Source organism: Chiloscyllium punctatum, chromosome 11, assembly GCF_047496795.1.
Source record: "Chiloscyllium punctatum isolate Juve2018m chromosome 11, sChiPun1.3, whole genome shotgun sequence".
Taxonomy (NCBI): domain Eukaryota; kingdom Metazoa; phylum Chordata; class Chondrichthyes; order Orectolobiformes; family Hemiscylliidae; genus Chiloscyllium; species Chiloscyllium punctatum.
In genome coordinates, this window is record NC_092749.1 from 105,426,510 (window position 1) to 105,440,750 (window position 14,241).

At 42.5% G+C, this 14,241-nt stretch overlaps 1 non-coding gene across 1 annotated transcript; it reads left to right on the forward strand.

The window, feature by feature from the left end:
* The first annotated feature begins 1,406 nt into the window (after positions 1–1,406).
* On the forward strand, positions 1,407–1,521 carry trnal-caa (transfer RNA leucine (anticodon CAA)). Its single transcript has 2 exons — positions 1,407–1,444; positions 1,476–1,521. It is a non-coding gene; the product is annotated as a tRNA-Leu (tRNA).
* Positions 1,522–14,241: the final 12,720 nt, after the last annotated feature.

The following is a 14,241-nucleotide window of genomic DNA, read 5'->3' on the forward strand; positions in this document are numbered from 1 at the left end:
AGGTACATGGATTGAAAAGATTCAGGGGGATATGGGCCAAACGCAGGTAAATGAGACTAGTTCAGTTTAGATAACCTGGCCAGCAGGGACAAGTCAGGCCAAAGGGCCTGTTTCCATCCTGTATGACTCTATGACTCTAACTAATCAAAATCTTTCAGCAGTATCTCCTTTCCAGGTCTATTAACCTTGTTCATACCAATATGGTTGATGACAACTGGATCCCTCTTCTCCCACTCCCAGGCCCTCTCCAGCCCTAAGGAGATGTCATGAACCTTGACACTAGCCATGCAATGCAGACATTAGAACTCACACTTACATCATTGTGGTGATGGGATGGTATCTATCCTCTTAATGGATGTGGTCCCACCACTATAATATTCCTATACCCTCCCCTATTTGAATGGTTCTCCCTATCATGCTGTCACGATCAGTTTGCTTATCCATCTTGCAGTCCCCACTCTCTCACGGTTTGCAAGAACCTCATACCTTTTGGACAGTTGCAAAGACAGAGGCTCATGAAGAGTTAGCTCTTGGGTATCTATACCTGCCTCATCCACAAGCACACCATCCTGCCCTTTACAACAGACAAAGTTTGAACGATCTAAACTAAGGGGTTTGACTGCCTTATGGAGCAAAATATCCTGCTCTCCCCTCTCTGATGTGGCTCAAGCCCTGAGGCAAGGACCTCAGCTCCTTAATTTGCACCCGAAGTTGTTCGAGTTACAAACACAGAAGTGCTCATTGTGGATCACCTTGGTGTGCAGTAGCTCCCATATGCTGCAGCTGTTACACATCTGACATGTCCATCATATTTTACTTCAAGCATTAATTAAATCACTCCAGTATCCCTGACCTTTACACTTGAAGAATCCTGGGGGAAAGTGAGGACTGCAGATGCTGGAGTACCAGAGTTGAAAAGTGTGGTGCTGGAAAAGTGCAGCAGGCCAGGCAGCATCCAAGGAGCAGGAGAATTGAGGTTTCGGGCATAAGCCCTTCTTCAGGGCTGCGCTTTTCCAGCAACACACTTGAAGAATCCTGACTCTTAACACTTTTGTTTCCTTTTTCCTTTTTGACCAGAGACTGATATCAATCTTATAACTAACCAGCTATTTTTAATGCAAAGGTTAAAAAAACACACGCTGGAGCCCTAAACATAAAATAAAGACCTTATTTTTACTTTAAAGACAAGGAATACTCATCAATCCGACTGACCAATTAGCTGATTTGTTTAAGTAAAAGCAGCTCCAATTTTTTTTTCCTTGCTTCCCTCCTTAAGATGCTCAACACTAATATTCTATTGTAATTTGTATTCATGTATTAAATCACACTAAGTTGTCCACTTCGACCTGCTCAGAATACAAAGGGGCTAAATGTGTTAGTTAATAAAGAACCAGTTTCAACAAGGGGTCAGGATGGCTGAGTGGTCTAAGGCACCAGACTCAAGGAATTAAATCCTTCCTCATAAAGGCTGGGTGTTCTGGTCTCCAACTGGAGGTGTGGGTTTGAATCCCACTTCTGACAAGTACCTTTGTCAGATGAAGCACTCCTGCCGAAACATCTATTTTCCTGCTCCTTGGATGCTGCCTGACCTGCTGTGCTTTTCCAGCACCACTCTAATCTAGACTCTAACCTCCAACTTCTGCAGTCCTCACTTTCACCGTGAGCAAAATGCAGTTACTCCAATCTTTGTGTTGTTCGCAAACTTAATAATTTGGCTACCTACATTCTCTTTCAATCATTTATACACAAACAACTGATCCCTGCAGAATACCACTGCTCACAGACCTTCAGACAGAAAAGCACTCTCCCACTATTACTCTCTGTCTTCTATGACTCAGCCACTTCTGTATCTGTCTTACCAGCTCAATGTGGATCCCATGTCATTTCACCTTTAGTATCAGCCTGCCATGTGGAGCCTTGTCAAAGGCCTTGCTAAAGCCTATGTACACAACATCTATCAGCTTGCCCTCAGTTTTGTCACTTAGTCAAAAAAGGCAATCACGTTTGTGAGACATGATCTACCCCGCACAACTTCATGTTGCCTATTGCTAATAAATTCATACTGTGAGTGAATCTTAACTCATAGAATCTTCTCCAATAATTTCCCTCACACCGAGGTAAGGCTCATTGCCCTGTAATTTCCTGGATGATCCCTGTTGCCCTTCTTAAACAAAGGGACAACGTTGGCTATCCTCCAGTCCTCTGAGACCTCTCCTGTGACGAAAGCAGGTATAAGTATTTTGCAGTGATTCGCTCAGCATTCTGGGATAGATCCCATTAGACCCCAGGGACTGGTCTCCCTAAATGGTTTTCAAAACACCCAACACCACCTTCATTTTGATATAGTCTTGCCCTGGAATATCAACATATCCCTCTCTAGATTCGCCATCCATGTCCTTCTCCTTTGTCAATACCGATGCAAAATATTTGTTTAAGGACCTCATCCACTTTCTCCAGATAAATTTCCTACTTAATTCTACATTTTCTTGTGGTCCTCTGGGTTTTGCCTACCTACCGCACAATTCTTGACTGTGGCCAGACATCCCAACTCAACCCAGTTGGCTCCAGGATAGGAACCGTAAAATTGAGATTTTTGTTGATCAGAAGACAATGCATGTCAGCAAGCCTGGGAGAGGGGGAGGGCTTGGTGGTGGTGGTGATGGTGGTGGGGGCAATGGGGTTGGGTAGGGGGCACAGGATTTGCTGGATGTTACAATACAGGGCAGCAGAGTTACAGAGTTGTACACCTTGGAAGAGGCCCTTTGGCCCAACAAGTCTGCACTCACCTATCTATGCTAGCCCTATTTTCCAGCATTGGGCCCATAGTCTTTAACAGTCTAACATCACAGGTGCTCATTCACTTATGTTTCAGCGCTTCAGACAGGCGTACATTTGTAAGGGGCAGCATGTGATTAGCCAGGAGGGTGCTGGAATCCTCAGGTTTAGAACTACCAAAGGGGAGGTGACCCTAAAACTCTGAGGAAACATGCAAGTTAAGAGCAGGCATGGGCCATTTGGCCCCTCTACCCTGCTCCACTAGTCTGAACAAGGGCTTGAGTCCACGGTATCCATTGGCACCCTTGTTGGTCAAGAATCTATCTGAATATGCCTGAAAAGTTTTTAAATTATGTTGTTCCTTCTACCCTCTGGGGTGGAAATGTCAAACAACTCTTGAACGTCTGAAAGAAAAATGTCCTTCTTCTCGTTGTCGTAAATGGGACATCTTTTGCGTTAAGACTGTGGTCCCTTGTTCTAGTTGGTCACTCAAGGGGAAACATCTTCTCACCATCTATCCTACTACTTCCTGTCAGAATCCTATATGTTGTAATAACATCACCTCTTGTTCGTCAAAAATCAAATAGCTACAGACATAGTCTGCCCAGCCTTTCCTCATAAGATAGCCTCTCATGCCAGGCGCCAGTCAAGTGAACCTTCTCCGAACTGCACTTAACACTTCTACCATCTTTTCCTAGCTAAGGAGGACAAAACTTTACACAATATTCCATAGGTGGCCTCACCAAACTTTCATACAATTGTGGTAAAACCTTCCTACATTTATGTTCCATTTCCCTTTCATGAAACTACAGCAAGGTCAGGCGATATTAAAAGTAAAGTCACCATAGTCCCACTCTTTCATTAGAGAGAGATGACTGATGGTGGTTTGACCTGAGGGTCACCATGCCTCAGCTGAGGGAAGATATTCAAATGCAGAGTCCTTCATGGTAACCTCAGCTGGAATTGAACCCGTGCTATTAGTCAGAGGAAGAGTAGAGATGTAGACTGTTTTCTAAATGGGAAAAGGATTTGGAAAGCGAAAGCACAAAGGGACTTGGGAGTGCGAGTTCAGGATTCTCTAAAAGTTAACTTGCAAGCTCTGTTTACAGGTACATGATAGCCTAGTGTTATTATCACTGGACTATTAATCCAAGAGTCCCAGGTAATATTCTGGGGACCTGAGTTCAAATCCTATCATGGCTGCTGGTGGAATTTAAATTCAATAGATAGAATTAAGAGTCTAATGCTGACCATTGCAAGGAAAATCTGGTTAAGTAATGTCCTTTAGGGATGGTAATTGTTGTCCTAATCTGGTCTACGTGTGACACCAGTCCCACAGCATGGCTGACACTTAATGCAATGCATAATAAATAGCCAGTGACATCCACATCTCATGAAAAAGCTGGCAGTTAGGAAGGCAAAGACAATGTTAACATTTCAAGAGGGCTACAAAAGCAGAGGTGCACTGCTGAGAGTGTTTAAGACTCTGGTCAGATCACACTTGGAATATTTCGAGCCCTGTATTTAAGGAATACATTGGAGGGGGCCCAGAAGGTCTTTACAAGAATAATCCCAGGGCTGAAGGTCTTGTCATATGAGGAGCACTTGAGGACTCTGCGTCTGCACTCAGTGAAGTCGGAAGCTTGAAGGGGAATCTCACTGAACCTTGCAGAATACTGAGTGAATACTGAATACTGCAGAATACTGAATACTGCAGATAGAGTGCATGTGCAGAAGATGTTTCCACTCGCAGGAGAGACTAAGACCTGAGGGCACAGCCTCAGAGTGAAGGGACATGCCTTTATAACTGAGATGAGGAAGATTTTTTTCAGCTAGAGAGTGGTTAATCTGTGGAACTTATTGCCACAGAAAACTGTGGATGCCAAGTCATTGAGAGTACTTAAGACAGAAATAGATAGGTTTTTGAAATCGTAAAGATTCAAGGCTATGGGGTTGAGAAACATATCAGCCATGATTGAATGGTGAAGCAAACTTGACGGGCCGAATGACCTAATTCTGCTCCTATATGTTAAGGTCTTATGGCCTTATCATTACTTTGCATCAACAACCAGCCATCCAGCCAAGTGAACTAACCAACCCATATTTTGTGTGGAAATAGGTGGTAACATTCGAAGAAAAGGTATAGCAGCGCCAAGAAAACACATTAGATATCTAACCACAAGACCGTTAGGATAACGTGGTCTATGTCCAATCAGTACAGGAAATGATTTGGTCACCGCTACCATTATATGAAAGAGATATTTATAATTCATCTTTGGACTGTTATGAAAGCCAATGTCTCTCACAACAATAATACACACCCATCATTAGACTTGAGAAAAGAGGGATTGGGTAACTTATTGGATTGTCAGTGTGAAGAGTTGGTGCCCTGTAAAATTTCTTCATTTATAGTGAAGCCTCTGTGCTTTAAAGCACTTACTTCTTTCAAAGTGTGCATTTACTGTTCATTTGCTTAAGAATTTGCAGATGAGCTGAGGAAGTGAGCAAAGTTTTACCTGTTTGATGACAAGTTCAGCTTGTGACAAATATAGAGGGAATAAATTAAGGAATGTGAGTTGTGGAATACTTAGTGATTACATCAGCAACTTGCAATGTATTGCTCAAGCCTTGCTAAATTGGTTTGATTTGAGAGCAGTCCCTTTGGTGTTGCTAACTGAAAAATGTCATAACTTGTCTCCCCATTTCGGTAGACTGCTCTTCTTGACACAGCTCCTACTCATTTTAATTCCTGTGGTAATTCAGTGAATTTAAGTATCAAGAGCCATTCAAGCCTGTAATATCATTTCAGAAGCGTGGTATTGTCTGCTATTAATATTAGAATTGCCTGCAGTTTGAACTGGAATTTTTAGACATAGTTTCTCGCAATTTGTGGCACCTTTTATGTATGCTTGGTAATTAGCTGAAATTTTCTGATATGTAATGCCGATTGCTTTTGGATATAATGATTGCTTGTGATCTAACGTGGAGTTTCATCATGCTATGTCTCTGCCCAAGCTCCCAGGGACACAGTGGTGTAGAGGTAATTACTGGACTAGTAATCCAGAACTCCAGACTGATCTTCTGGGGATTTGAGCTTGAATTGCACCATCACTGAATGCGAAATTTGAACACTATGAAGTGTTTTTAAAAGAGAACACTGGAATAAGAAACTAGCCTAATGGCAACCACTTTCAATTGTCATAAAACCCCATCTGGGTCACTGATGTCTTTTAGGGAGGGAAATCTGCCATTCTTATTTGGTCTGGTCATGACTCCAGCAATATGATTCTTAACTGGCCTCTGGTAATTGGGGGAAGGCAATAAAGACCCACATCCCAGGAATGATTTTTTAATACAGCTACATCATCCATGTGGAACAGGGGGTTTTGAGAAGCATCCCCTGAAGAAAGCAGAAAACTGTTTAATTTTTTCTTATTATCCATTGAATGTGGGTATTGCTGACTAGGCCAGCATTTATTGCCCATCCCTAAGAATCAACCACATTGTTGAGGTTTTGGAATCACATTCCAAAAGGCCAGATCAGGTAAAGATGGCACTTTCTTTCTCTAAAGGGAATTAATGAACAATTGCTTCATGGTCATCATTAGGTTCTTAGCTCCAGATTGTTATTGAACTCAAATTCCACCATCTGCTGGAATGGGATTTGAACTGGGTCTCCAAACTTTTACTGGAGTCTCCATTAAGTAGCCTAGCGATGATGCCACTAACTCATTACCCTCTTTGTGCTGATGCTGAATTATAATGATGATAGAAAATCGGCACATGAAGAGGAGATTTTTGATCTCTCAAATGGTTGTGAGAGTGTGGAGGCTGTGTCCTTAAATTTATTCAAGCCTGAGTTAGATATATTTTTGATGAACAAGGGAGTCATGGGTGAAGGGGTTTAGGGACAGATGGGAATAGTGGAGATAAGTACACAATTGTAGTAACTTTCCAAATGACTACTGCAGGTACATTGTGGATTTTGTCTGCTTATCATGGTGTGGTATTGAACAAGGATTGTTTGAGGTAGTAAACTATTACCCATTCTCTTTTGTCTTAGTCCTAGCTATAGAATATGTTTACCACTTGATAGCAGTATGTGTAACAACATTTGATTAGACATAATTACAAGGATGGCAGCTTGGTAAGGGTCCATCTGCTCCTCTGAAAGCGAGACTGTGAATGACATCAGTAGACTGAGGGGAGACAATGTCACTTCAATATTGATCCTTTAGAAACTGTTACCTTAAATAGCATCTCCCCCTCAAACACTTTTCCTCACTGTTAACCCTTTGTGCAATCATGTGGATTACTATATTAATTTACCATTACCCTCTCTCTCCCCAAGTTTCTGATGTAGGCAGTCTGGCAATTTCACATTATTCTTAGAACACGCTCTCTATAAATTTGCAGGAGTGATAGCTTTTGTTTGCTTCAGGACTGTAACACATGTTTCGCATCTTTGGGTAATTTCTTTGCTGGAGAGTGTGTATCTTTCAAATGTTCTTCATTGAAGACATTGTTCTTCACAGATCTTGTTGTTGATCCATTTTCTAAACTGGAGGACCCTTAATCTTCCTAAATTTCCATGGCAAAGGAACTCTTGTCTGCTAAATAAGGTGGTTACCCCCATAACATCATCTGTGGCACCTTTAATCTCATGCACAACCCTCTTGGAAGACAGCTGCTCTGTTGATATCAATGCTTTCTCCCTTGGTGTAACCTGGATTTGTGGGTCAAGCAAACTCTTTCTAATTGGATGAGTTTTCTCTTTGTGGCACTTTCCTGTATGCTTGGACCAAACAATTTCAGGCTTGCATGGAGTTATACGCAGTTCCTCATTTAAGCTGTCCATCAGGTTGGACATCTTCAGACAACCTTCTTGTTTGACGAGTGAAGTAATGTTTTTCCAGACTCTCAGTTGTGTCACTGATAGACTGTTGCTCATTCAGCAGTGTCTTTGTGACTGACGCCTGTTTTAAGAAACAGAGAACTGAACGTTTTCACTAGTCTTATGACTTCTGTAACTGCCTCTGTGTTGACAATGTTAATCAGTCACCTAATACCAACACAAGTAATCCTACTGGATTCTTTCTTCTAATTGGGTTCCAGCATGAGATCCACCAATTAAACCTTTGACCGGTTGCATCTTGTCTTTCTGTTCAGCTATTGATTTTTCCAAGAGTTATTTACCAACACTTTTGCTCCAGTACTTTGTACCAGCTTCCAGGTTAATTTTTCTTTTCTCTTTGGAGTGCTGAACTTGCCTTTTTGCTGCTTTGATAGTTGCTGCCATCTCTCGCAATTGATATTGTGTTTCAGCTCCTCAGTGGTTATATCTTGTTAAAGCCGTAATGCTCTTAAAGTAGTAAGCACACTTATTTGAATTCGGTTTCTGTTTCTTTGGGGTCTTGTGGATTTCGTCCCCTTGTGGTGAGAGTCACATTCCCACCGTTGCAGCCAGGTTGTATTTTCCCAGAAGACCACTGCTGGCATCTTGTGGTAATTTGCTAACTCTACCAGTCTATGGTACGAGGTAAGGGTTATTTGAGGTAATTTATTGTTACCAATCCTCTCCTTGCCTTTGCTTTTTCTTGAGTCTACCTAGTATTGTCCCATAGTGTCAAGGACGTGCCATGGGAAATGCAGGGCTACAGTAGTTGGTCTGGGTGGGCCACACTTCAGAGTGTTGGTGTGGACCTGATAGGTCAAATAGCCTGCTTCTTCCCTGAGGGAATTCTGAGTATATACAGAAGAGGAATTGTGCTTAGATAACATGAAGGTTTACTGTATGTTAGCAATGAGCACAACTACATTTGGTCAAGTAGAATTACAAGGACATTAGAGAACTGATACAGATACTTCTGTTCCCTCCAAAAGCTTCAGCAGAACTCTGTCTCCACTCATGATTGTGAGTGACACCACAGAATAAGTGGAGCTGATGAATCTTACACATTAACTACTTTGTAATATGCAATAATCATCGATCAGCTACGGTCTTGTTGATGGTGGACTAAACTTGAAGGGCCAAATGGCCTGTCCCTGAGAAGCCTTCTCTCTAATTTTCTTCCTGGTTGCGTGGGCCTGTGAAGTCAATGCCATAATCAGTCTGTTTGACTCCTTGGAGTGTGTGTGCACAGTCACATGGCTGAGCAGGAAGGTTTCTCCTGCGTCTGGTATTCCTATGTCTGTCAACTTCTTAGACTACCCCTCTTTTCCTTCTTAGGTCTTCTGCATACTGATAGTGAAGAGAATATGACTGATGCATCAGCCAGATTGTTTCCAAGCTAGACAGCTTTCCCTGTATATAACCGGTTGCTAATACCATTAGATGGATATACACGGTTATGACAGCCTACATCCCCACAAAATGAAGACAGGCCATTCAGCCCAACATGTGAACACCGCCTCTCCAAAAAGCATCCCACCCAGACCCATCCCCCTGTCTAATGCAGTTAACTTACACATCTCTCAACACTGCAAGCAATTTCCCCTAGCCAATCCACCTAACCTGCTCATCTTTGGACTGTGGGAGGAAACTATCAGAAACCCACACAGACACAGGGAAAATGTGCAAATTCCATACAGACAGTCACTCAAGATTGGAATTGAGCCCAGGTCCCTGGTACTACGAGGCAACAGTGCTAACCACTGTACCACCCTAAACTATAGCTACCAATGCTAGAATCATACTCCTAGACCAGTGTTGCAACTTTTCCAATTTGTCCTTTATGAGCTTCTTATACAAACTCCCTTCATTGGTGCTGGGAGTGAATTAACTCCCATATGGAATGTGCTGCAGATGTCAACGTTCACAATGTTTGATCCTCTTCCTTGTCAATTTTAACTTGCTTTACTTCCTGCTAAACATTGAGGGGAAAATCCCTTCCTTGACGTAATCAGCTGCATTTGTGTCCTGTTACAAGTAAAATTAAATGTTTAATTGTCTTGAGTCTGTTGCATAGATAGATGAATAAATGGATAGAAGATTGGATAGATAGATAGACAGATAGACAGGTAGATAAATAGATAGATAGAACGATAGGTAGATAAATAAAAAGCAAATTAAGGTAATTTTCATGTATTCTTGCAACCTATCAAATTGTACAACAGTTCCATTTTGAGAAAATTGTGGATGCTAAGATTTCTTGACGTAATTTCTGTCCTTTTAGCCTGGGATCACACTGTGCATTCTGCCTGCTGACCAGGAATGAAAACTGGGATCTAGATTTGTGATGCTGTGTCAGGCCCCCAGTGTTTCAAAATTTCTACCATATTGCCTTAGCTGCCGCAGTGGTTCTCAAAGCAAGAGCCACTTAAATCGGCAGAGGTCCCCACAGAATGTCTAGCCGTCATACTCCAACCCACTCTTGCTTGCTGCAACTGAGTGACTGGAGGAATAGTGCTGTTTTCAAGGTGAAGTCCAGCTCCAAGCTGGGGAACGTCAGCCTCACGTCATGAGCCTTGCCATTTTGTTTTCGGGGTCATAAATGTCACCGATTGGATGTTGCAGTTGTCATGGTAACGTAAAGTTTCCTGACGAACCTGTGTGGTTGTTTCTCACGATGACTCATTCAAAGGACGTGCAACAAAACCACTCTGGCTGTGTGTCGTCACGCAAGTGACAGGGATGAGGGTTCTGGAAGTTTCTCTCACATTTCCTTAACTGTGATGTCGCGCGGAAGAGACTTGCATTTCTTCACAGCCTGCGAACCACCTGACGAAACCTCGCAGACCACACTGTACAACCATTGTCCAGTCATGTACACTATCAATGACAGTTAGCTTGGTTCCCGATTTAGAGCAGGGGTACCTTTTGAGTAGAAACACCCGTACTGTAATCTGGATCCTTTCAATGAAGGGTTTTCGCTGCAGTTCAACTTTTCCAAAATGAGTTTGGAAAAGTTGTGCAAGTATCTGTTGCTGCACTTACGGTGTTCAGGTTCATAAAATCACACTGTCTGGCTGAAAGTTTTCACTGAACAGCAATTTACAGTTCAACAAGAATGTTCAACTCCCAATATTTGAAACTAGTCTTGTGGTTGAAGATAGAAAATGGCTTGTGGTTTTCTTTATTGTTTTAGTTTGTCGTTACTTGACTGTCATGACACTAAACCACTAGGAATTCATGTCTGTTTATTTTTTTGTAAAGTTTTTTTCCCTTGTGGGGAATTCCCCACTGGTAGACAGTACTCCAGGGGAAAGGGGATGTGACAGGTACAGAAAGTTTCAGGGAGGGTTTGTACTGGTTTCATCCTAGCTACCTTCGAGACTTCCCCGGTCATGGCTGGATTTGACTTAGATATTGAGAAAGTGCAATCTTTTTAAATGTTTTGTGGGTTCCTTTGAAACTGAATTGTCTATGTATCCCTGCAGGGTATCCTGCAATCAAGTAACTTTCTGGGTGTTGTCAGTGTTGGCTTCTTACATCCCATTGCAGTTAATGTTAAATGTTTAGTTGTGTTAATTCTGTCGCACAGACCAGGGCTCCCTTACCCCAGCGTGCACACCCGTTATATCGCCAGCCATCCAGCCTCCTAGTCCATTTCCAATGAGCTGGGAAAACAGAGCCCATGATATGAGTAAAGCCCAGGCACTATGCTGCATGAGTGAGGCGTGTTGGTAGTTGTTGGAACCAGGTCATCAGCCTGCAGAGGCTAACCTTCATCTCCTGGTGGTCAGCCTGAGACATGCTGTTCACACTGGATGGAGATAGACCAGGAAATAGGTGTGTGGTGATGGACTAGTAGTAGTATTATCACTGGGCTATAAGTCCAGGCACTTATATAATATCTGGGGTCACAGGTTCAACTCCCATCATGGCAGGTGATTCAATTTTTAAAAATCTGGAATTGTGATGATCATGAAGCCATTGTCAACTGTTGGGAAAAACCCATATGGATCACTAATATCCTTTAGGGAAGGAAACTACCATCTTTATCTGGTCTAGTCTACATATGACTGTAAACCCACACCGATTTGGTTGCCTCTTAACTGCCCTCTGGGCAATAAACGTGGCTTGGTCAGCTATGCACTCATCCTGTGAATGAAGAAAGAAAATATGGTCTTATATTGATCTGACTGCCTCTTTAATTATCACCAGAACTGTTCACTTCTTACCTGTGCTTCACAGAAGTACTGAGCAGTTCCAACAATAAGCTTTTGTCACTCTCCTTGGATGGAAATACCATTAGGGTCAGACTAACATCATAGAATTCTGATTTGTACATTTTTAACGAAGTCCCCTGTCTGTTTCAGGCATCTGTCTGGCCATCTATGTCTGGGCCCTGTTGAAAATGGCAGAGCAGATGGGAACCGAGAGAGCACGCTTTGAGATGTGCTTTTTGGAGTAGGGGGAGTGGTGGAATAGTGGTACCATCAGAGAGTATAAGGTGCAGAAGTAGGCCATTCAGCCCATTGAGTCTGCTCCACCATTCAGCGATAACCCTCAAGTCCACATTCCTGCCTTTTCCCCATAGACCTTGATTCCCTTCTTGATTAAAAATCTGTGGAGCTCAGCCTTGAATATACATAGTGACCCAGCCTCAACATTCCTCTGCGGTAAAGAATTCCACAGATTCACTCCCCCTTGGGGGAAGAAATTCCACCTCATCCCTGTTTTAAGTGTATGACCTCTTATTCTGTAATATTGTCCTGTGGTCCTAGACTTTTCCACAAAGTGAAGTAACCTTTCCACATCAACCTTGTCATTGGACTGGTTATTGAATGACCACACTCCCTTCAGTGGGTAGGTGTTCAAATCCGAGCATAACAAATTTTTTTTTTCTTAAGTGTAACGATTTATGTTTTGAATGTTAAGGAAAAGTATACAGTCAATGGCAGGACCCCTGAACAGCACTGAAGTCCATAGCTCCCTGAAAGTGGCTACACAAATAGAGAGGGTGGTAAAGAATCCTTAAGGCATGCTTGTCTTTACTGGTCGGGGAATTGAGTACAAGAGTCAGGATGTCATGCTTCTGCTTTATAAGACTTTGGTTAGGTCACACTTAGAGTATTGCATTCAGTTCTGATCACCACATTACAGGAAGGATGTGGAGGCTTGGTGGAGGGTGCAGAAGAGGTTTACCGGAATGCTGTCTGGATGAGAGGGTATGAGCTATAAGGAGAGGCTAGAAAAACTTAGGTTGTTTCATCTGAGCGGTGGAGGCTGAGGGGAGTCTTGATGGAAGTCTATAAAGTTATGAGATGCACAAAGAGGGTTGATGGTCAGAATCTTTTTCCCAGAGTTGAAATGTCTACAACTAGGGGGCATGCATTTAAGATGAGGGAGGAGAGTTCAAAGGAGAGGCATGTTTTTTTACACAGAGAATAGTAGGAGTTTGGAACACACTGCAGGGTGGTGGTGTATATAGACACGATAGGGGTGTTTAAGGAACTTTTAGTTAAGTACGTGAATATGTAAAGAAAGGAGGGATGTGGTCCAATGGGAGGCAGAAGGGATTAGTTTGATTTGGCATCACGTTCAGCACAACATCGGGGCTGAAGGGCCCACTCCTGTGCTGTAATGTTCTATGTTCTATTTGAATTAAATCAATAAATCTGAAATTGAATGGTCACCTCAGAAATGGTAGCCATGACAACTATCAATGGGTATTGTAAAAACCCATCTGGCTCACTGATGCCCTTCTGAGAAGGTGAACTGCTCTCCCTGCTTTCACCTTCCCAGAAGGTAAAAGGGATCTAAGGGGCAGCTTTGTCACACAGAGGATGGTATGTATATGGAATGAGCTGTCACGCCCAAATGAACTCCAGACCTATAATCGTGCAGCTCAGAAGCAAACTTCAGGATGAACACCAAATGCTGACCTTTCCATCGTTGGCCACATCCCATGAAAGAATAAAGGGACAAAAAAAGCACCCTGTACCCCATTCTGACCCAAGTGCAGTTGTGAAAAGTTGACCTTTGGTGTGCAAAGACACGGATGCATTGTTGCCTGTTCCCAATATATTGTAGAGTGATAGAGTTAGACAGTGCGGAAACAGACTCTTTGGTCCAAACAGTCCATGCTCCAGTAAAGAAAGTCCCAGTCTATCCAACCTGTGTTTATAACTCAAACCTTCCATTCCCAGCAACATCCTGGTCAATCTTTTTGGAACTTTTCTAGCTTGATGATATCCTTTCAATAACTGGACACAGTATTCCAGAAGAGGCCTCACCAATGTCCTGTACAACCTCAATGAGTCGATTCCTTTGTATTAAACAATGTTTCAGTGCTGCTTTGATTTGTCAGCACCAGATCGAGTAAGAAATATTCATGTGAAGTGAAAGTAATAATAAGTTGACTTCCAAGATGCCACAAAGCAAACGATAATTGAAGATTTACAAGTATTTAATCAAATAGGAAAAGTATCAAGGATGAAGGGTTATGAAAATGGCCTTTTACAATCCGAATGTTTATTATGGCTCGGGGAGTGCCAAGGCATGTCACTGCAAGGTAGAGA